Raw genomic sequence first — 23300 nt, 5'->3', positions numbered from 1 at the left:
CTTCAATCTCTGTGCAGATATACGCGTTTCTAACATACAATGTGACACCCCCTCCTCGTTTATCAAGTCTGTTTCTTGCAAATAAGTTGTATCCTTCTAGTCTTGTATTCCAATCATGTGTATTGTCCCACCAAGTTTCAGTGATTCCAATGACATCATATTTCTTTTCCTGTGTTAGTAGTTCCAATTCTCCTTGTTTGTTGCCCATGCTTTGTGCATTAGTATAGAAACATTTTAGTTTGTGATTGGTTTCTCTTTCTCCAATATTTTTATTAATTAGATTCTTTCGTCTTTGTTCTTCCTTTCCACTTCTAATAGCAGGGTTCTCAATAGCATTTGTCAGGTGTATGGCTTTTTCTGGTCTTTTGCTTCCCTTCCCATGTTGTTCTAGTTTAAAGCTCTCCTTACAAGTGTAGCAAGGCGACTTCCAAATACATGCTTTCCAGTCTTCGTAAGGTGCACCCCATCTCTAGCAAGTAGTCCATCGTATAAGTAGTTCACTCCGTGATCCAGAAATCCAAATCGTTGCTGACGGCACCATCGACGTAGCCAGTTGTTCACCTGCAGAATCTTATTCCACCTCCTTGTTCCATGGCCATCCACTGGGAGGATGGAAGAGAAGACCACCTGCGCTCCCAGTTCTTTCACTTTCTTGCCTAAGTCTTCAAAGTCTCTGCAGATGGTTTCCAGGTCGTTTCTTGCAGTGTCATTTGTCCCCACATGTAGTAGCAGGAATGGGTAGTCATCTGTAGGTCTGAAGAGTCCTGATATCCTGTCAGACACATCTTTAATTTTTGCACCTGGAAGACAACACATTTCTCTTGAAGTAATATCCGGTCTGCAGATAGCGGCCTCAGTTCCTCTCAACAGGGAATCCCCCATGACCACCACTCTCCGTTTCTTCTTCACAACATTTTTCTTTCTCCATCCAGGAGGACTCTGAAGGCGTACAAGGTTGCTGCTTGTTGGCAAAGTCTTATCCTGATGTATTTCTTCATTGTTTTCCTGCGTGAGAGCCTGGTACTGGTTTCTGAGCAGTATGGGTGCTGACTGCCTCCTGATCCTCCTGCTTCTCTGGGTCACATGTCTCCATTCCTCTGTTTCTTCAGGTGCACTTCGAATTTCTTCTCTTTCTGTAACATGAAGAGATAATTCTGCTCTGTCCAAGAACTCTTCACCTTCCTTAATGATCTTCAACGTAGCTAATCTCTCTTCGAGATTTTGCAACTTTTCCTCCAACAGGGACACAAGCTTGCATTTGTGGCATGTGAAGTTTGGCTTTTCCACTGGTAAATCTGTGAACATGTAGCAAGAAATGCAGCTCACCAAATGGCTCCTGGCCTCTTCCATATTAAAAATGATGTAAGATGAGCCAAAATTCCGATTTCCTCTTTTCAGCTGCAATGGCCAAAACCCAGTGATCGTTGAGCTCGCGGAGACTCTTCACTTATCCCAGAAGGCACTGGGAATATGCAAATGATCTCCTCAAGACTCTTCCCCTGGTTTTCCGATTTCCTCTTTTCAGCTGCAACGGCCAAAACCCAGTGATCGTTGAGCTCGCGGAGACTCTTCACTTATCCCAGAAGGCACTGGGAATATGCAAATGATCTCCTCAAGACTCTTCCCCTGGTTTTCCGATTTCCTCTTTTCAGCTGCAACGGCCAAAACCCAGTGATCGTTGAGCTCGCGGAGACTCTTCACTTATCCCAGAAGGCACTGGGAATATGCAAATGATCTCCTCAAGACTCTTCCCCTGGTTTTCCGATTTCCTCTTTTCAGCTGCAATGGCCAAAACCCAGTGATCGTTGAGCTCGCGGAGACTCTTCACTTATCCCAGAAGGCACTGGGAATATGCAAATGATCTCCTCAAGACTCTTCCCCTGGTTTGACGATTTCCTCTTTTCAGCTGCAACGGCCAAAACCCAGTGATCGTTGAGCTCGCGGACACTCTTCACTTATCCCAGAAGGCACTGGGAATATGCAAATGATCTCCTCAAGACTCTTCCCCTGGTTTTCCGATTTCCTCTTTTCAGCTGCAACGGCCAAAACCCAGTGATCGTTGAGCTCGCGGAGACTCTTCACTTATCCCAGAAGGCACTGGGAATATGCAAATGATCTCCTCAAGACTCTTCCCCTGGTTTTGTAGCATTTGGTCAATATGTGGTGGTAATTTGTGGTCTGGTCATGATGTGGTGGTATTTGTTCATTGTATGTGATATTAATCGGTCACTATGTTGTGGTGATATGTAGTATTATTGCTCATTTTAAAAAATGAATACAAATATACCTAAAAAGAGTATTGAATATTTTAAGAAATGTTTTATTAGTTTTATTGGGCAGTGGAACTGTGGGAGGTTTGCGGTGTGAAGGCGGAGCTGGGGTGAAGCCTGGGCAGAGTCAGAAAGTTCCTGGTGGCAGCAAGGTGGCAGCCCTAAAGGCAAATATTTTGGACCCTCTAAACTGGGGATGTTAGACATAAAATGTTAAAAATAAAGTTATACATTGTTTTGTGTTTTTTTTTATTATTATTATTATTTATTGCTATAGCACCATTTATTCCATGGTGCTTTACATGTAAGGAGGGGTATACATAATAAAAACAAGTACAATAATGTTAAACAATACAAGTCATAACTGGTACAGGAGGAGAGAGGACCCTGCCCGCGAAGGCTCACAATCTACAAGGGATGGCTGAGAATACAGTAGGCGAGGGTAGAGCTGGTCATGCAGCGGTTTGGTCGATTGGTGGTTACTGCAGGTTATAGGCTTGTCGGAAGAGGTGGGTCTTCAGGCTCTTTTTGAAGGTTTTGATGGTAGGTGAGAGTCTGATATGTTGTGGTAGAGAGTTCCAGAGTAGGGGTGATGCGCGGGAGAAATCTTTTATGTGATTGTGGGAAGAGGAGATAAGAGGGGAGTAGAGAATGAGATCTTGTGAAGATCGGAGGTTGCGTGTAGGTAAATACCAGGAGACAAATCCACAGATGTATGGATGACACAGGTTGTGGATGGCTTTGTATGTCATGGTTAGGGTTTTGTACTGGAGTCTCTGGGCAATGGGAAGCCAGTGAAGGGATTGACAGAGGGGAGAAGCTGGGGAATAGCGGGGGGACAGGTGGATTAGTCGGGCAGCACAGTTTAGAATAGATTGGAAGGGTGCGAGAGTGTTCGAGGGGAGGCCACAGAGCAGGAGGTTGCAGTAGTCAAGGCGAGAGATGATGAGGGCATGGACTAGGGTTTTTGCAGATTTTTGGTTGAGGAATGAACGGATTCGTGAAATATTTTTGAGTTGAAGTCGGCAGGAAGTGGAAAGGGCTTGGATATGTGGTTTGAAGGCGAGATCAGCGTCAAGGATTACCCCGAGGCAGCGAGCTTTTACTTTTTTTATTATATTTTTCTGGGGTTTTTGATGTAACTGTATCAGTAGCTAAGCCCTAAACCTATCTCTGTCTCTAACCCTAGTCCTAACTGTAACTCACGCCCTGAACTTAACTTTATACCTAACGCTAGCACTAACGATAGTCCTAAACATAACCCTAATCATAACTCTAGTTAATGTTATGCAAAGTGTCTGAAATCTTTCGCGTCCATTAATCATTGCCTTTGCGCTTGTTTTTTATGTTTAGTTTTGTGTGTTTTGCCCATTTTTTGCTTGCCCATGTTTCATTATTCTATTTGTGCCTTTTTTTTCATCTATTTTATATGTGCTCAACTGTTTGTTTGGTTTTTTTTTCTGCTTTATGGGTGAAGTTTAGTGCTTTCAGATGTTTTTGACTGATTCTTTATGCATGACTTTTAAAAAAGTCACAAAATTTGGAGCAACTCCACACCAGTCCCGCCCTTAACCTGGTGTAATTTGAAGTATCACAAATGTTTGTGACATTTTGCAAACATGTGACTTTGTGAGCAAAATGTGTGCAAACATTTCAAGGCATAAAAAAGACTATTTTTATATAATTTGCACAAAATTCATGAGCCTCGTGCACCATTTTAAAGAATTTTGTGCAAAAAAACTAATACCACAAGACGAAAAAGGAAAGTGAATTAAAAAAACTCACTTGATGAATCGGGGCCTTAAATTTTATGATAATGTTATATTTTTTTTCTTACATGCAACGAATACTCTTTTAAATTTAAGACAGCTACTCCAGCTGGTCTTTGTCTTCTCACAAAATCACAAATGAGAAGAAAGGTGGAGAACTTTGGGAAAGCTCGGTGCAGCCTTTGTCATTTCAGTTGCCACCTATGCAGAGAGCAGTAGCCGGGATGAGTTTATCATCAGTCGTTGCACTCTGGATTGGCAGCAACTGAGATGACAAAGCTTACTACATCATACTGAGAGCTTTGATATCTTGGTCACTGCCTATGCAGAGTGCAGCAACTGATGACAAACTCATGTGGACTCCTGTGCTCTGCATATTAACTTCTGACACCTAGATAGATGTAAAAGCAGTTCCTGGCAGCGTAAATCATTGCATTACATTTATTGCACCTCTTCGCCACTCCAAGAAGAAGCAGCAATGGGGCAAAGGGAGAAATTTTACACCCCATAGAATTTGCCAACTGTCAGCTCCACAAATACACGCCACGCCACTGCTTGGGACATTAACCTCTGGAAAATCCCTCTTTTTCAGGAGAATCTTGTCCATTCCAGGAGAGGTTATAGGATTACTGTAAGGGATTGGGTAGAATATCCCTTTAATGTTACCTCCCCTTTAAAGAGTTCTAATAGTAATGTGTATTGAAAATTAATGTACAGTTTTTATGATGTTTCGGTACTGCAACACTACGGTGTATTACCTCCTGTTCATTGGTACTGCCACATTATGTGTTACCATGATGAATTATATCATGTTGTATGCCATATTATGCCTTTGTATTTCTGTATAGATTAGGGAAAGTTAGTGCATCCTTTGGGAACAGTAGAGGAAGGCACTTGTGGTATATAGTATTCATAGACTGGGTAAGTGTAGTTTTTCAAAGGGACACTAGATGGGGGTATGCTAGTGGTTAACTGTAGGAGGAGCTGCTTTGGGTTAAGTTAGTGTAGGTTATAGGAATAGTTCAGAGGGGTGAGCATGCCCGACAAGTCCACAAGGGCTCTAGGCCCAGGACGCCACAGCAGCTGCATAACGCTGTGGTGAGGCAGAAAAGCACGACCACCGGCAGTCAGGTGCTGTATAAAAGCAGAGCACCCATGGAAATTACAGTTTAAGACAGCAGCGGAGACAGAAAGGAAAGAGTGGTCCAAGAGTTGTGCAGGGCGCAGAGGACTCACTGTGTGGAAGATCTTAAATAGGGCTGAGGCCTGCAAGTCAGAGGCGAAGCAGATAAATGGGTTCCCCTATGAATTGAGGTCTCATTGGAGTGATGCTGCGGTACTGCCTAGGGCAGTACTACCCCAGACTGTGCATGAGGACATAGAAACTAGGCAAGGGAAAATGCAGGAGGAAGACTTTATGAACCGGGAACATTGAAGAAGAAAGTAAACTCGCTGGTTTGGCATCAGAACCGGTTTCTGTGTCTGTTATTTCAACCCAGAGCACTGGAACTAAGAGTGCAGGAGCTGTGCAACACCACTGTGGAATCCCTGTTGGTGGACCAGCATCTCGAACAGGTACCCCGGTAGAAGCTGGTAGTTTTTCTGTGGGAGGAGGTCAGGACACCAGAGCCCCGGTGTCCTCAGCTGTGACTACCGTCCTGGCCCCCTCTTATTTTGAAACATTGTGGTGTTTCATACAGAAAGCCCAATTTTTAAGCCGCTGTGGATGGAGTCACACGGGAGACTAGTCAGATAGGTGGGATCCCCCAGTTGTATGTCCCCACTAGAGTTGAGCGAAACGGGTCGAAAAAATTCAAAAGTCGCCGACTTTTGGCAAAGTCGGGTTTCATGAAACGAAACCCGACCCTAGGATGAGGTCGGCCACGAGGTCGGCGACTTACGCGCCAAAGTCGCGTTTCAAAAGTTTGTTTTGCGCTCTTTTTCAGCCAATCAGGATCCACGGACACTGTGGGCAACGTGATGACATAGGCACGGGTCACCACCATCTTTCAGAAGGGCATGCAAGTGATTGGCTTGCTTTGGTGGGCGTCACAGGGGGTATAAAAGGGCGTGCACGCCGACCGCCATCTTACTTCTGCCGATCTTAGCATAGGGAGAGGTTGCTGCTGATTCTGTAGGGAGAGCGTTAGGCAGGGAAGAAGACAAAAAAACTGCTTCTGCTGCTAGCGATTTGGCCTGCACAACACACCAGTCACTGTGTGTGCAGTGCAAGGGGAGGCTATATAGTGGTGTATCAGTGGTGTTGGTTGTTGGGCTGCCTTCTAAGGCTTCCTGACAGGCTGGCATTGCTGTTTACCCACTGCTCCGCAAACTGCTTTTTTAAAAGCAATCCAATCTCCCTTATCCTCTAGTCACTTTGGTCACAACTGCGCCATCGAGCCTGTCACATAGCGCTCAGATATTCATTGGGCCTCAAACTGCTTTTTTAAAAGCAATCCCAATTTTTTTTTTTTGTCCTGCTGAGAAGAAAAAAAAACTGCTTCTGCTGCTGATAGCAATTTGGCCTGCACAACACACCAGTCACTGTGTGTGCAGTGCAAGGGGAGGCTATATTGTGGTGTATCAGTAGTGTTGGTTGTTGGGCTGCCTTTTAAGGCTTCCTGACAGGCTGGCATTGCTGTTTACCCACTGCTCCGCAAACTGCTTTTTTAAAAGCAATCCAATCTCCCTTATCCTCTAGTCACTTTGGTCACAGCTGTGCCATCGAGCCTGTCACATAGCGCTCAGATATTCATTGGGCCTCACACAATCCAAAAGTGTCCAGTGTCCAAAAGTGTGTGCAGAGATTCAAAATCTCCCTTATCCTCTAGTCACTTAGGTCACAGCTGTGCCATCGAGCCTGTCACATAGCGCTCAGATATTCATTGGGCCTCACACAATCCAAAAGTGTCCAGTGTCCAAAAGTGTGTGCAGAGATTCAAAATCTCACTTATCCTCTAGTCACTTAGGTCACAGCTGTGCCATCGAGCCTGTCACATAGCGCTCAGATATCAGTGGGCCTCACACAATCCAAAAGTGTCCAGTGTCCAAAAGTGTGTGCAGAGATTCAAAATCTCACTTATCCTCTAGTCACTTAGGTCACAGCTGTGCCATCGAGCCTGTCACATAGCGCTCAGATATCAGTGGGCCTCACACAATCCAAAAGTGTCCAGTGTCCAAAAGTGTGTTCACAGATTCAAAATCTCACTTATCCTCTAGTCACTTAGGTCACAGCTGTGCCATCGAGCCTGTCACATAGCGCTCAGATATCAGTGGGCCTCACACAATCCAAAAGTGTCCAGTGTCCAAAAGAGTGTGCAGAGATTCAAAATCTCACTTATCCTCTAGTCACTTAGGTCACAGCTGTGCCATCGAGCCTGTCACATAGCGCTCAGATATTCATTGGGCCTCACACAATCCAAAAGTGTCCAGTGTCCAAAAGTGTGTGCAGAGATTCAAAATCTCACTTATCCTCTAGTCACTTAGGTCACAGCTGTGCCATCGAGCCTGTCTCATAGTGCTCAGATATTCATTGGGCCTCACACAATCCAAAAGTGTCCAGTGTCCAAAAGTGTGTGCAGAGATTCAAAATCTCCCTTATCCTCTAGTCACTTAGGTCACAGCTGTGCCATCGAGCCTGTCACATAGCGCTCAGATATTCATTGGGCCTCACACAATCCAAAAGTGTCCAGTGTCCAAAAGTGTGTGCAGAGATTCAAAATCTCACTTATCCTCTAGTCACTTAGGTCACAGCTGTGCCATCGAGCCTGTCACATAGCGCTCAGATATCAGTGGGCCTCACACAATCCAAAAGTGTCCAGTGTCCAAAAGTGTGTGCAGAGATTCAAAATCTCACTTATCCTCTAGTCACTTAGGTCACAACTGTGCCATCGAGCCTGTCACATAGCGCTCAGATATCAGTGGGCCTCACACAATCCAAAAGTGTCCAGTGTCCAAAAGTGTGTGCAGAGATTCAAAATCTCACTTGTCCTCTAGTCACTTAGGTCACAGCTGTGCCATCGAGCCTGTCACATAGCGCTCAGATATCAGTGGGCCTCACACAATCCAAAAGTGTCCAGTGTCCAAAAGTGTGTGCACAGATTCAAAATCTCACTTATCCTCTAGTCACTTAGGTCACAGCTGTGCCATCGAGCCTGTCACATAGCGCTCAGATATTCATTGGGCCTCACACAATCCAAAAGTGTCCAGTGTCCAAAAGTGTGTGCAGAGATTCAAAATCTCACTTATCCTCTAGTCACTTAGGTCACAGCTGTGCCATCGAGCCTGTCTCATAGTGCTCAGATATTCATTGGGCCTCACACAATCCAAAAGTGTCCAGTGTCCAAAAGTGTGTGCATAGATTCAAAATCTCCCTTATCCTCTAGTCACTTAGGTCACAGCTGTGCCATCGAGCCTGTCACATAGCGCTCAGATATTCATTGGGCCTCACACAATCCAAAAGTGTCCAGTGTCCAAAAGTGTGTGCAGAGATTCAAAATCTCACTTATCCTCTAGTCACTTAGGTCACAGCTGTGCCATCGAGCCTGTCTCATAGTGCTCAGATATTCATTGGGCCTCACACAATCCAAAAGTGTCCAGTGACCAAAAGTGTGTGCAGAGATTCAAAATCTCACTTATCCTCTAGTCACTTAGGTCACAGCTGTGCCATCGAGCCTGTCACATAGCGCTCAGATATCAGTGGGCCTCACACAATCCAAAAGTGTCCAGTGTCCAAAAGTGTGTGCAGAGATTCAAAATCTCACTTATCCTCTAGTCACTTAGGTCACAGCTGTGCCATCGAGCCTGTCACATAGCGCTCAGATATTCATTGGGCCTCACACAATCCAAAAGTGTCCAGTGTCCAAAAGTGTGTGCAGAGATTCAAAATCTCCTTTATCCTCTAGTCACTTAGGTCACAGCTGTGCCATCTAGCCTGTCACATAGCGCTCAGATATTCATTGGGCCTCACACAATCCAAAAGTGTCCAGTGTCCAAAAGTGTGTGCAGAGATTCAAAATCTCACTTATCCTCTAGTCACTTAGGTCACAGCTGTGCCATCGAGCCTGTCTCATAGTGCTCAGATATTCATTGGGACTCACACAATCCAAAAGTGTCCAGTGTCCAAAAGTGTGTGCAGAGATTCAAAATCTCACTTATCCTCTAGTCACTTAGGTCACAGCTGTGCCATCGAGCCTGTCGCATAGCGCTCAGATATCAGTGGGCCTCACACAATCCAAAAGTGTCCAGTGTCCCAAAGTGTGTGCAGAGATTCAAAATCTCACTTATACTCTAGTCACTTAGGTCACAGCTGTGCCATCGAGCCTGTCACATAGCGCTCAGATATTAGTGGGCCTCACACAATCCAAAAGTGTCCAGTGTCCAACAGTGTGTGCAGAGATTCAAAATCTCACTTATCCTTTAGTCACTTAGGTCACAGCTGTGCCATCGAGCCTGTCACATAGCGCTCAGATATCAGTGGGCCTCACACAATGCAAAAGTGTCCAGTGTCCAAAAGTGTGTGCAGAGATTCAAAATCTCACTTATCCTCTAGTCACTTAGGTCACAGCTGTGCCATCGAGCCTGTCACATAGCGCTCAGATATCAGTGGGCCTCACACAATCCAAAAGTGTCCAGTGTCCAAAAGTGTGTGCAGCAATTCAAAATCTCCCCTGTCCTATAGACACCTTGTACCTTGTTTTACATTACTATATAGTTTGTTGGATTTTGTCTACATTTCTACCAAAAATGAGGAAGGCTGGTGGAAGAGGCCGTGGAATTGGGCGGGGGTTGGCAGCTGGTAATGATGGTGTTGGTGGTGGATCTGATGGTAGTGGCAAGAGCAAAATAGGACCGAATGCAGGAGGTGTTGAGCCTGCGTCATCGTCTGGCTACATAAGGCCTCGAACGCTTAGTTTTCTAGGAGTTGGCAAACCGCTTTTAAAGCCAGAGCATCAGGAAAAAGTTTTGTCTTACATTGCTGACTCAGCCTCCAGCTCTATCGCCTCCTCTTCTTCAGTTGTAAAAAGTAAAAGCACTGAGTCGTCATTGGAGGCTCATGTTCATGAACCACACCTTTCCTTGTGTCCTTCACCCCAACCAAGATTGAAGGATGACGCAGGCCATACTACTGATTACTCCATGGAGCTGTTTTCACATACCATGCCTGGATTATCAAGTGAAATGGTGAATTACCCAGGCCAAGATGAATCTGACATGGAGTGCACTGATGCACAGCCGCTGATGGATGATTCTGCTGGTACATTCACTCAGAGCACTACATTGTCCTCGCAGTGTACAGAGCCAGATTCTGACCCTGATGAGACTCAGGTGCCCCTTCCCGCACACTATACCACCATACACGGTGACACAGAGGAAGGTGCACATGACATAGAAGAGGAGGTGATGGATGACCCAGTTGTTGACCCAGATTGGCATCCATTGGGGGAAGAGGGTGCTGCTTCCAATAGCTCAGATAAGGAGCATCCACAGCAGACATCGACATCGCAACAGCTGTTATCTGGCAGGCCCGGAGCACTCCAAAGACAGGTTCCAAACATCAAAAGAGTTGCTGGACAGCTTGTCCAGAGGGTCAAAAGATCACAGCGTGCTAGGCCGCAAAATGTCTGCCAAAGTAGGAAGAGTGCAGTGTGGCACTTTTTTGACCAAAATCCTCATAATCAGGCCAAGGTTATCTGTAAGAAGTGCGCAAAGACCTTTAGCCGAGGGAAAAATCTGAAAAATTTGAATACCAGTTGCATGCTTAGACATTTAACCAGCATGCACTTGCAAGCGTGGACACAACACCAAACCTCAAGTGCCACATGTGCAACTGATCACAACGAAGGTAGTCAGCATCGCTAAATTGTTTCCCCCACTGTAAGCCCACCGGTTAGCACAGCAGCAAATGTTGAGGTGTCGTTGCAAGGCCACAGCAGTCAGGGAATCCCACTGTTATATCAACGAAAGACTGATTCTAGGCCATCAGAAAGAACACCAACTCCATCACCATCATCAACCCTCTCTCAGTCCGCCCTGTCCACCGCTACTTCCACCATATGCAGCTCTCAAGTCCAGCTCACCCTCCCAGACACTATGAGTAGGTCAAGAAAGTACTCAGTCTCTCATCCGCGTACACTGGGTTTGAACGCCCACATTGCCAAACTAATCTCGTTTGAGATGATGCCCTTTTGGTTGGTGGAAAGCGCAGCTTTCCGCGAACTCATGGCCTATGCAGTACCACGCTATGACCTACCCAGTCGCCACTTCTTCTCTCGCAAAGCCATCCCAGCCCTCCACCATCATGTGAAAGACCGCATTGTCCATGCACTCAAGCAGTCAGTGAGCGGAAAGGTGCACCTCACAACTGATGCATGGTCCAGTCGGCATGGCCAGGGCCGTTACGTGTCCATCACTGCGCACTGGGTTAATGTGGTGGATGCAGGGTCCACAGGGGACAGCGGTGGTGGGACAGTGCTGCCTAGCCCACGGTATAGGAAACAGTTGGCTATAGGCGTTCCACCCTCCTCCTCCTCCTCCAGAAGCGAAAGCTCGTCCACAGAGCGCAGTCGTACGAGCACTCCATCTGCAGCTGCCACTGTTGCACACGATGTGTCCCCCTATCGAGCAGCTAGTGGCGTCAGCAGGCTGTGTTGCAGATGATGTGTTTGGGCGACAGACATACCGCCGAGGTGCTGGCCGAGTACTTGAAGCAACAAACTGAGTCATGGCTGGGCAGTGTACATCTTGAGGCAGGCAAGGTAGTTAGTGATAACGGCCGTAATTTTGTGGCAGCCATAGCCCTTTCAAAACTCAGCCACATACCTTGCTTGGCTCACACCTTGAACCTGGTGGTGCAGTGCTTCCTCAAAAATTATCCAGAGTTAACAGCCCTGCTCCAGAAGGTGCGAAGACTGTGCGCGCATATCCGCCGGTCGCCTGTACACTCCGTTCGTATGCAGAAGCTGCAGCGATTGCTCCACCTTCCCAACCACCGCCTCATTATCGACATTGCAACAAGGTGGAACTCCACCCTGCACATGGTGGAGCGGCTGTGCGAGCAGAGGCAGGCCATAATGCATTTGTGGGAGGATACACGGCCAGGCACTTTGAGAGCAGACATGGAGTTGACAGGTGTGCAGTGGTCGAAGCTGAAAGACCTTTGTAAAGTCCTTCAGTGTTTTGAGGAATGCACACGGCTGGTAAGCGCAGACGATGCCATCCTAAGCATGAGCATCCCACTTATGCGTCTGCTCATGCAAACTTTGACGCACCTTAAGGAGCAGGCGTCTGCAGCCAATGTTGATGAGGAGGAAGAGGAGGAGGGAATCCTTGATGACATTCAGCCATTGTCTGCTCAGGGACCTCTCCTGGACGAGGTGGAGGAAGAAGAGGAGGAGGAGGATGAAGATGGGGATGATTACTTAGGGGAGGAGGATGCATCTCGTGGGGCAAGTGAAAATGTTGGCGTGGCAAGGTCTGGTACAGGGTTTGTGCGTGACTGGAGGGATGTGGATTTGCCAGAAAGTGCTCCTCCAACCAGCACTCGCAGTGCATCATTGACACCGGGAACATTGGCCCACATGTCAGATTATGCCTTGCGGATCCTAAAAAGGGACCCCCGCATTGCCAAAATGATGAACGATGACGACTACTGGTTGGCCAGCATCCTGGATCCACGCTATAAAGGCAAATTACAAAACATCATGCCACAGGAGAACCTTGACCTAATATTGGCTAATAAACAAGCAACTCTGGTAAATCGGTTGCTTGAGGCATTCCCAGCACACAGCAGCGGTGATGGTTCTCACACGAGCCGTACGGGCCGGGGGCAGCTTGGCAGAGGTGTTCGTGGTGCACACAGCAGAAGTGGCGTTGGAGACAGGGGTTTCATGACAATGTTGTGGACTGATTTTTCAAATACCGCTCACACAACTGGTAATACTGCATCGATGGAAAGTGACAGGAGACAGCAGTTGTCAACCATGGTTACAAACTACTTTTCCTCCCATATCGATGTTCTCCCACACAGGTCATTCCCCTTTGACTATTGGGCCGCTAAACTGGACACCTGGCCTGAATTGGCCCAATATGCCTTACAGGAGCTCGCTTGCCCAGCTGCAAGTGTGCTATCGGAAAGAGTCTTCAGTGCAGCTGGATCAATCCTGACAGAAAAAAGGACCCGTCTGTCAACCCAAAATGTGGATGATCTAACCTTCATTAAAATGAACCATGCATGGGTTTCCAAGGATTTTGTCCCACCTTCCCCTGATGACACATAGGGTGACAGAAAAATGGCTTGCTTTGGTCCACCTCTTCCTGGGACTTGACCTATTTCGCCTTTTGCATCAGCTGAATGTCCAACATCAACATATGCCACTTTCTAAAACTCCCTAACTGTGCTGCCTCCCCCCCATGGCCGGGGTCACCACCTAGCGCACGACACCGTGCGAGTGCCGTTGCCCTGGACAGGTGGGTAGGCCGACTCTTGGGCGCGGGCACTGGCACAGGGTCCCTCATAGTGCAATCAAGTGTCTCTGACGGTGGTGGTGCACACCCGCCATCAGACACACCGCTGTACTATGAGGGGCCCAGTGCCAGTACCGACGCCCACGAGTGGGCCCCCCTTGCTTGGGCAGGGCCCCAGCATTTGCAATCTTTACCTCTCCCTGCTCCTCCGCTGTGTAATCTGGGCCGTCAAATCCATACTGTGCCTGACACCGTCTGAGCCTGCCTCCTGAGACATATATTTTGAATGTGTACGCTATCCATACATGTTATCCGGGGATACGGTACCCTTTCTAACCTTTGTGCAATCACGTGCAATCCATACTGGGCCTAACACCGTCTGAGCCTGCCTCCTGAGACATATATTTTGAATGTGTACGCTATCCATACATGTTATCCGGGGATACGGTACCCTTTCTAACCTTTGTGCAATCACTTGCAATCCATACTGGGCCTAACACCGTCTGAGCCTGCCTCCTGAGACATATATTTTGAATGTGTACGCTATCCATACATGTTATCCGGGGATACGGTACCCTTTCTAACCTTTGTGCAATCACGTGCAATCCATACTGGGCCTAACACCGTCTGAGCCTTCCTCCTGAGACATATATTTTGAATGTGTACGCTATCCATACATGTTATCCGGGGATACGGTACCCTTTCTAACCTTTGTGCAATCACGTGCAATCCATACTGGGCCTAACACCATCTGAGCCTGCCTCCTGAGACATATATTTTGAATGTGTACGCTATCCATACATGTTATCCGGGGATACGGTACCCTTTCTAACCTTTGTGCAATCACGTGCAATCCATACTGGGCCTAACACCGTCTGAGCCTGCCTCCTGAGACATATATTTTGAATGTGTACGCTATCCATACATGTTATCCGGGGATACGGTACCCTTTCTAACCTTTGTGCAATCACGTGCAATCCATACTGGGCCTAACACCGTCTGAGCCTGCCTCCTGAGACATATATTTTGAATGTGTACGCTATCCATACATGTTATCTGGGGATACGGTACCCTTTCTAACCTTTGTGCAATCATGTGTAATCCATACTGGGCGTGAGAACGGCTGGCGAGCTGTTAAGCAAGCTACAGCACCTGTGGTTTGCACACGTAAGTTTTTCATTTTTTAAGGAATGACGGTTAGGCCTAATTCCGGAACTGCAGTTGACCTGCACTTACTGGGAAATCATTGTTCGCGGGTAATAATTGTAATCAGTGATCACTAACGTTGTTCAGCGGGTTATCTGCACCTGTAAGCGTCAAACGCTGGCCTTTTCAGTGTAGCGCACATGCAGCCACGGACATGTAAGGGCATGACACACCAGTTATTGGCCAATCTCATGTTCCAGAGCCTCACGTGTCCCTCTAGTAAGCCGGACTCGGACCGCGGGGCATGACGGAGTCTCGTTCGTTAACGGAATTAAGCTTGCAATGTGTGCATCTGTTCTGTAGCTGGCATGGTTGAGGTTTCCCAGGTGGAGTCGAATTTAACCGTAGGCTCCACTCCTGGTGGTGCCCTTCTGGACATTCCTTTAAGGTTCAGCTTTGCAACCATACTGCCCACGTAAAACAAACAATTTGCCTTCATGAACGCTGTTTGGAGGGTCATGACTCGTGGGAATAACGCCGCCCAATCAGTTAACCTGCTAGAGAGATCCTTTGTTGCTCCCAAGCATGACATCACACTCCCTAGGAGGAAGGTAATGCCACTGTGGCGACCGTACTCCTGGGGGCGACACAAGTGCACTGATGCCCAGCCACTGCTCGATGAATCTGCTGGTACATTGACCCAGACCACTACATTCCCCTCGCACGCTACACGGCCTGAATCTGACCCTGATGAAACTCAGGTTACCCTTCCCATATACAGTTCCATCTTACACGGTGACAAAGAGGAAGCTGCAGATGAAAGTGCAGGTTCGGCCCACCCGCCATCAGACACACCACCGTACTATCAGGGGCCCTGTGCCAGTGCCGTCGCCAACGAGTGGGCCCCCCCTGCTTGCTCAGGATCACAGCACTTGCAAGGTTGAAATACTGTGCAGTGAGATGGAAGATGGGGACGATGAGGAGTCCAGACTAGTACAGGGATTCCCTAGCGAGGAGACTTATTTGATTGTTTTCAATGTTGGGACAGCAATTTTTGGGGAGCACGTTACTCTGGAGAATGATAGATGGGGCCCACCATACACTGGAACATTCCAAAGGTGGACATCAGACACTGGAGCAGCATTTACAGGGCCCATTATACACTAGAGCATTAGAAATGGGGCCCATTATGTTTGGAGCATTATTTGGGCCCATAAGACAGTGGAGCTTCATCCATGGGGACCAACATATACTGTAGCATTATGTGGAGCTCATCATATACTGTTTCAAACATTATATGGGACCAATGATTCTGTATGGAGAAATAGATGGGCCTCGTCATGAGATGTAAAAAGTGAAGTATTTTTCATTGTACTATACCGCTATTTCACTGCCGTATCGGAGCATGATGAGTTTTGGTATGTGTTAAAGGGGCACTCTTTCGCCCAGGGCACATGAAAACCTGGAGCCAGCCCCCCCCCCACAACTTTAGCCAAATAACCCCCATTTTTCAGTGCGTAACTTGTATTATGAAGTTAATTAAGGTTGACAAGCTTAAGTAAGAAGAATTGATGCTTTTGGCATTCAAATGGGCACTGTAGGTGTGTTTCCTGTCCTCCTCTCACTGCCGACTTTTATTCCCCATTGACTTACATTGGGTTTCGTGTTTCGGGACGACCCCGACTTTTCCCTATAATCGGACGATCTTGCTCGACCCGACTTTTGGAAAAGTCGGGTTTCACGAAACGAAGCACGACCCTAAAAAACCAAAAGTCGCTCAACTCTAGTCCCCACCCTTAGATTGGCAGGTCTCTCCCTGTACAGGCACACAGAGAACAATCTGTTACTCTAGGGCTGTGAGTGGGGAGAAGCAGCAAGGGACTTATCCGACTACTCTCCTGTCCAGTCCTTGCAGCTTTTTCTCTGAAATGTTGCAGTGTTTCAGAGTGAACCATACCTGGCTGGGATCATGCAGCCAGTGCCTGATTCATACCGCTGGTGAATAGAGCAGCATGTACCAGCTGTCAGGTTCCCTTTAACGTCTACATTTTTCCCATGTTTTTTCCAATTAGTTATATTTGTCAAGAAGCCATGTCGTGATAGCAATGTTTTCCTATACACTTTATCCCACAGCTACATGATCTCTTCTGAGGTCCCAGCTTCATTCTTTTCTGCAGCTTTCCAATTTTTTTTAGACACCGAGGTGGAATCTGTCTTCATAATATTCACCTTTGACCTCTGTCATATTCTCCCCTTCTGCGAAATCAGACTTATCACTTTTGTAAAACGGCCTGGAATTTCAGCCGAGGGAATTGTGTGACCCCCATCAACCTCCCTCTGTCTAGAAGAACAGACTTATTCAGTGGTTCAGCTTGAATAACCCCTTAACTACTATGAGGATACTGCAGTTGATGGTCTGGGAGGACACTGGTCACACTGGCGCATTTTCCTCCTTAATATGGAGATGAAACAGAGATAAAAATATGTGTTTTATTCTCAATACAAAAAAATCAGTGATGTTCAAATAGGCTTTATGTGAACCCATTGTGAGACTTTCGCATTCACAATCCTCAAGCCATGAAAATCCATCACAGAGATATCAGGTCTTGAATGGGAATAGTCTTAGTGAACTTTTCGTGACATTTCACATAATTCTATGTTCTGAGGCAAAGTAGGGCGATGTAGTTCAAGGCTACGTTCCCACCAAGAGTTTTTTACGTTGCGTATGTTTGAAAAAATTCATGTAACCCATTTTTCTTAATGGGAGCAGAAATGGTACAGAAAATCTGCAACATCAAAAACTAATCAAAATCTCATCTTGGAAAATGAAGCCTAAAAACTATTATTTTGGTCAATTTCTTACAGTATAACCCCATGGTGAAGAATGTGGGACCTTCTAGTTTTCATCCCTTCTTTCCTTGTTTTTCTTTGTTGCTGAAGTTTAGGTTTTGTTCTCAAATGTAGTTTAAACGTTCCCTTTTTTGCTTTATATTGGAATGTTTTCTGTAATAACAATTTTCTATGTTTTTTTTTACATTTTTCAATGTGTTTTTTTCCTTTATTTGCTGTGGTTTTGGAGCAGATTTGAACCAGTTTTGTTATTACATTTTTTAGTATAGAAAAGCTTCAATTCTGCACTTAAAAATGCATTTGTGTTTTTTTTTCAGGTTTCACATAGAAGCTTCTAGAGATAAAATGCACCAAAAATCCACAGTTCAGCAGTGTATTTAGACGCACAGCTGGCTGACGCTTTCATGAAATCACATCCACTATGCTTGGACAGTTAAATGCAGAAGATTTCCTGCAAAAAAACTGCAGCGAAAAAAGCACAGTATTTACGCTACGTGTGAACACGTCTTAAGGGTGTGTGCACACGCTGCGGATTCTGCTGCGGATCCGCAGCAGTGTACAGTGCCATAATATCCTATGGATATCAAAAACCGCAGTGCAGACGGTGCAGATTTTTCAGCGCAGATTTGCTGCGGTTTCTAATCCGCAGAAAGAATTGACATGTCATTCTTTTCTGCGGATTCCGCTGCGGTTTACCATCTCCTCCATTGTAGAGGTGATAAACCGCAGGGCAAAACCGCAGGCTAATCCGCAGATAAACCGCAGGTCTTTTGACCTGCAGATTTACCTGCGGATTTTACAAAATCCATGCAGCCAAATCCGCAGAGCATTCCGCAGCGTGTGCACGTACCCTTAAGGTTAATTATCACAGATCGTGGGGCTGCTGGAGAAAGTTGTGCTCGGCTTGGTCCATTGACAATGAATGGAGCAGAGGCCAAGCAATCAGACCTGAATATCAATAAGGATGGGGCAGCAGAACTCCATTCTTTAGGTACCAAATATTGGGGTCCCAGCTTCTGGACCCCCAGCAATCAGCACATTATCCTATTTCTTATGGGTAGCGGTTATCTTGTTGCTTTGTAGATTAATCCTTTAATACTGTGACCCCCACTACCCAATATTTTGTCTATACAGTATGTGTTGCACAGTTATTTATATAGATTAATCGAGAGTCCTGCAAGGGTTAATTTCCCATTGAACTCTTCCTTTGTGAGCTTAGAAAGTCAAGGAGGTGGACTTTAGCTGAGGAGGTTGGGTTTCACAATCTTTTTGTGCGCAGACAGCAGAGGCGTATCTAGGCTTCCTGGCACCTGGGGCAAGAATTTGGTTTGGCGCCCCCCCCACTCCAAATTCCCCACACATAAACCCCATCCCCACTCCAAATCCCGCACACATTAAATAACCCCCATCCCCACTCCCAAATCCCACACACACATTATGTACCCCCCACTCCAAATCCCCCACATATTAACCCCAATCCCACTCATTAACCCCCCGTCCATACTCCCAAATCCCCCAACACATTATGTCCCCCCCACATTAACCCCCATCCCCACTCATTAACCCCCCCAGACATTAATTCCATCCCCACTCATTAACCCTCCACAAATTAATTCCATCCCCACTCAATAACCCCCATCCCCACACATTAACCCCTTCCCCACTCATTAACCTCCCACACATTAACCCCATCCCCACTCTTAACCCCCCACACATTAACCCCCATCCCCACTCATTAACCCCCATCCCCACTCATTAACCTCCCACACATTAACCCCATCCCCACTCTTAACCCCCCACACAGTAACCCCCATCTCCACTCATTAACCCCCCCACTCATTAACCCCCATCCCCACACATTAACCCCCATCCATTAACCTCATCTCCACTCATTAACCCCCCCACGCATTAACCCCATCCCCACTCATTAACCCCATCGCCACACATTAACACCCCCCATCTTCGGTGGTTTCTTCAGCTCCACATTGGAGCACACTTACCACCAGTGCTGAGCGTTCACTCTGGGCACCGGGGAGTGACGTCAGCAGCGTGATCACATGACATGTCACGCTGCTGACATCGCTCCGGCCCGGCGGTCAGAGCTGCAATTTTACTGGCGTCTATACAGACGTCAGTACAATTGTTCCCTGGGAGCCGGCACAAGCACCTTCTCTGCGCCTGCTGTCAGCTTGACAGCTGACACAGAGAACCGCTGACTCTCAGGTCAGGGGGGGCGGCAGAACGCAGCTGCCAGGGAGGACACTGCGGACCGCTGCATTCCGGCCCGGACTGCGCCCCCTGCCGGCTGCGCCCGGGGCAACTGCCCCGGTTGCCCCCCCCCCTAGATACGCCCCTGGCAGACAGGGAAGAAGGGGGAGGCTCCTGCTGCAGACAGTTGTTTTGCAGACAATACAAGAGTGTGAGAAAAAGAGGGGAGGAATTGGCTGATCTTCTGGAGCATGTACAAACAGTTTCTGTATACATTTTCAGTATTAAATAAATAAGAAAAATCGATTAATTGATAAGATTAAAAAAAAAGAAAATTAGGGAATAAATTGAGATATTTAAATTTTTTTAAGATCTGCTCCTTCACCCTTTTAAGTTTATCTTGGTTATTCTGCTTTATTATTTTTAGAGTAGAAAAAAATATATATACGCCTTAAAGGGAACCTGTCACCAGGTTTTCCCCACATAAAATATGGCAAGTACCATTAGGTCCTTTTTTACAGCATACAGGAATGCTGTAAAATGTCCCCAATCCAGTCTGCAGATCCGAAAAAAGACCTTTGACTATACTCACAGATGAAGCAGTCCAGTCCAATGGACGTCTCTGCTCCAGATCCATCCAGTTCCTCCTCTCTTCTTGTGATTGCCGTCCTCCTTCCCTGCTTCATGTCCTATGTCATCCACACAGTGCCCTCCATCACGTTCCTGTCCAGGAACACTTCTCCCTGAATAGTAACATAGTAACATAGTTATTAAGGTTGAAGGAAGACTTTCCATCTAGTTCAACCCATATCCTATCCTAACCTGCCCTAACATGTTGATCCAGAGGAAGGCAAAAAAAACCCATGTGGCAAACAGTAAGCTTTACACTGGGGAAAAAAATTCCTTCCCGACTCCACATACGGCAATCAGACTAGCTCCCTGGATCAACGCAATATTAAGGAAACTAGTGTATATACCCTATAATATTATACTTTTCAAGAAAGGCATCCAGTCCCTTCTTAAATTTTAGTAGGGAATCACTCATTACTAGTGTTGAGCGACTTTTGGTTATTTAGGGTCAAGTTTCGTTTCATGAAACCCGACTTTTCCAAAAGTCGGGTCGAGCAAAATCAGCCGACTATAGGGAAAAGTCGGGGTCGTCCCGAAACACGAAACCCAATGTAAGTCAATGGAGAATTAAAGTCGGCAGTGAGAGGAGGACAGGAAACACACCAACAGTGCCCATTTGAATGCCAAAAGCATAAATTCTTGTTACTGAAGCTTGTCAACCTTAATTAACTTCATAATACTAGTTACACACTGAAAAATGGGGGTTATTTGGCTACAGTTGTGGGGGGGAGGGCTGGCTCCAGGTTTTCGTGGGCCCAGGGCCAAAGAGCACCCCTTTAACACATACCACAACTCATGATGCTCCGATACGGCAGAGAAATAGCAGTATAGTACAATGAAAAATACTTCACTTCTTACATCTCATGACTGATATCCATTTTAAATTCTCCAATACCTCCAAAAACGGACAGTATATAACTCCATACAGTATTATGGCCAGCGCTTAGTGCACTATACAGAGTAATGAGGCCCATATATTTCTCCATACGGAATCATTATTTCCATATAATGTTTCAAACCGTATATGATGAGCTCCACATAATGCTACAGTATATGTTGGTCCCAATGGATGAAGCTCCACTGTCTTATGGGCTCAAATAATGGGCCCCATTTCTACTGCACTAGTGTATAATGGGCCCTGTAAATGCTGCTCCAGTGTCTGATGTCCACCTTTGGAATGCTCCAGTGTATGGTGGGCCCCATATATCATTCACCAGAGTATAGTGCTCCCCAAAAATTGCTGTCCCAACATTGAAAACAATTACATAAGTCTCCTTGCTAGGGAATCCCTGCACTACTCTGAACTCCTTGTTGTCCCCATCTTCCATCTCACTGCACTTGGCTGTTTAGGCCCTCCCACCGGCAGAGACACTTTTGCATACTATGCGGTGCCCTGTGCCAGTGCCATCGCCCATGAGTATGCCCCCTCACCTGCTCAAAGAACCTGCACTTTCATCTGCACCTTCCTCTTTGTCACCGTGTAAGGTGGTATAGTATGCGGGAAGGGGAACCTGAGTTTCCTCTGGGTCAGATTCTGGCTGTGTAGAGTGCGAGGGGAATGTAGTTGTCTGGGTCAATGTACCAGCAGCATCATCCAGCAGTGGCTGGGCCTCAGTGCACTTGTGGCGTCCCCAAGAGTACGGTCGCCACTGTGGCATCGCCTTCCTCCTAGGGAGTGTGTTGTCAAGCTTGGGAGCAACGAAGGATCTCTCTAGCAGTGAAACCAACACACAACACATTTCCCACTCCAGGCCAGCAGGGAGACCTCTGAACCTGACTGCTGAGGAGCTGCTCTCTGTGGTCGGGAGGAGGTAAGTTAGGGCACTCTGTGCAGGGAAGGGGAAGTGTGTGGACGTGAGAAGGGGAGCTGGAGGATGAGCAGAGTTAAGGCTCACTCCTAGCTGGAGCGCATGGTCCGGATTCCGGTCTCCGAGTTTGTAGGGACACTGACGTTCCTGCAGCAGAAACCGGGGGAAGTAGCAGCTATAAATGCTCTGTACCCAACTAAGGCTCGGAGGCCCCAGCATCGACGTGTGCGAGGCAGAAGGAAAAGGCTACAGCTGTCTGCCATACAAGTAAAGTCTGAGGAACATCTGTTAGACAGGAGGCGTTTCAGTGAACCACGGTCCTGTGAGTGCTTCCCCCACAAGCGCTAGAAAGGAGACGTTCAGGAAGGTACATGTTGGCAGAGTGTTAGAAGGGAGCTTTCCATTCTGGTCCAGGAGGTTGGCAGAGGTCCTGACCCGGAGGACACAGCACAGAGGCAGGCATCTGTGTAACCTGCAGACTGTGAGTAAAGCTTTGGAACTGCACGCTCTGGTGTCCTACAGTTATTCCAGCACCGCTACATCTGGGTACCAGCACCTACACCGCCTGTGCCTTTCCCCCATTACTACATCTACACTTCCCTGGGACTCCAGCTCCACCTGTGGGGAGCTTCACCATCTTTGCTGCACAACACCATCAGTCCCAGAGGATCTGCATGCAGCGTCGGCCTAACATCTATGTTGCCGAACACCACAGGTGGCGTCAAACTATCTATATAAACTCTTTACCATTATACCACGCCATTTACATGGGCGCCCAGGGCCACCGTCCGGGTCACCGCTGCTGTGACACATCCCACTGACACTGGCCCGGTACCGAGTACCCCACAGCCCTGGGAGGGCGACCCATATTCCGACTGCTGATCGGGCGGCTTTATTCCCACGAACCTCCAAACAGCGTCCCTGAAGGCAAAGTTTTTGGTTTCCGGGGGCAGTATGATTGCAAAGCTGAACCTTAAAGGAATGTCCAAAAGGGCACCACCAGGAGTGGAGCCTGGGGCTTAATTGGACTGCACCCGGGAAACCACTACCATACAAGCTACAGAATAGATGGACAGATTGCAAGCTTTGTCGATTCTGTGTGTGGTGTGGTATGTCCGTTTGTAGTTGTGCTAGCGATTTCTCAGCTTTATTCC

The sequence above is a fragment of the Dendrobates tinctorius genome, unplaced genomic scaffold (genome assembly GCF_039654945.1).
Source record: "Dendrobates tinctorius isolate UK_male_01 unplaced genomic scaffold, ASM3965494v1 ptg000038l, whole genome shotgun sequence".
NCBI classification, from domain to species: domain Eukaryota; kingdom Metazoa; phylum Chordata; class Amphibia; order Anura; family Dendrobatidae; genus Dendrobates; species Dendrobates tinctorius.
Note: the sequence above shows the minus strand (reverse complement) of the source record.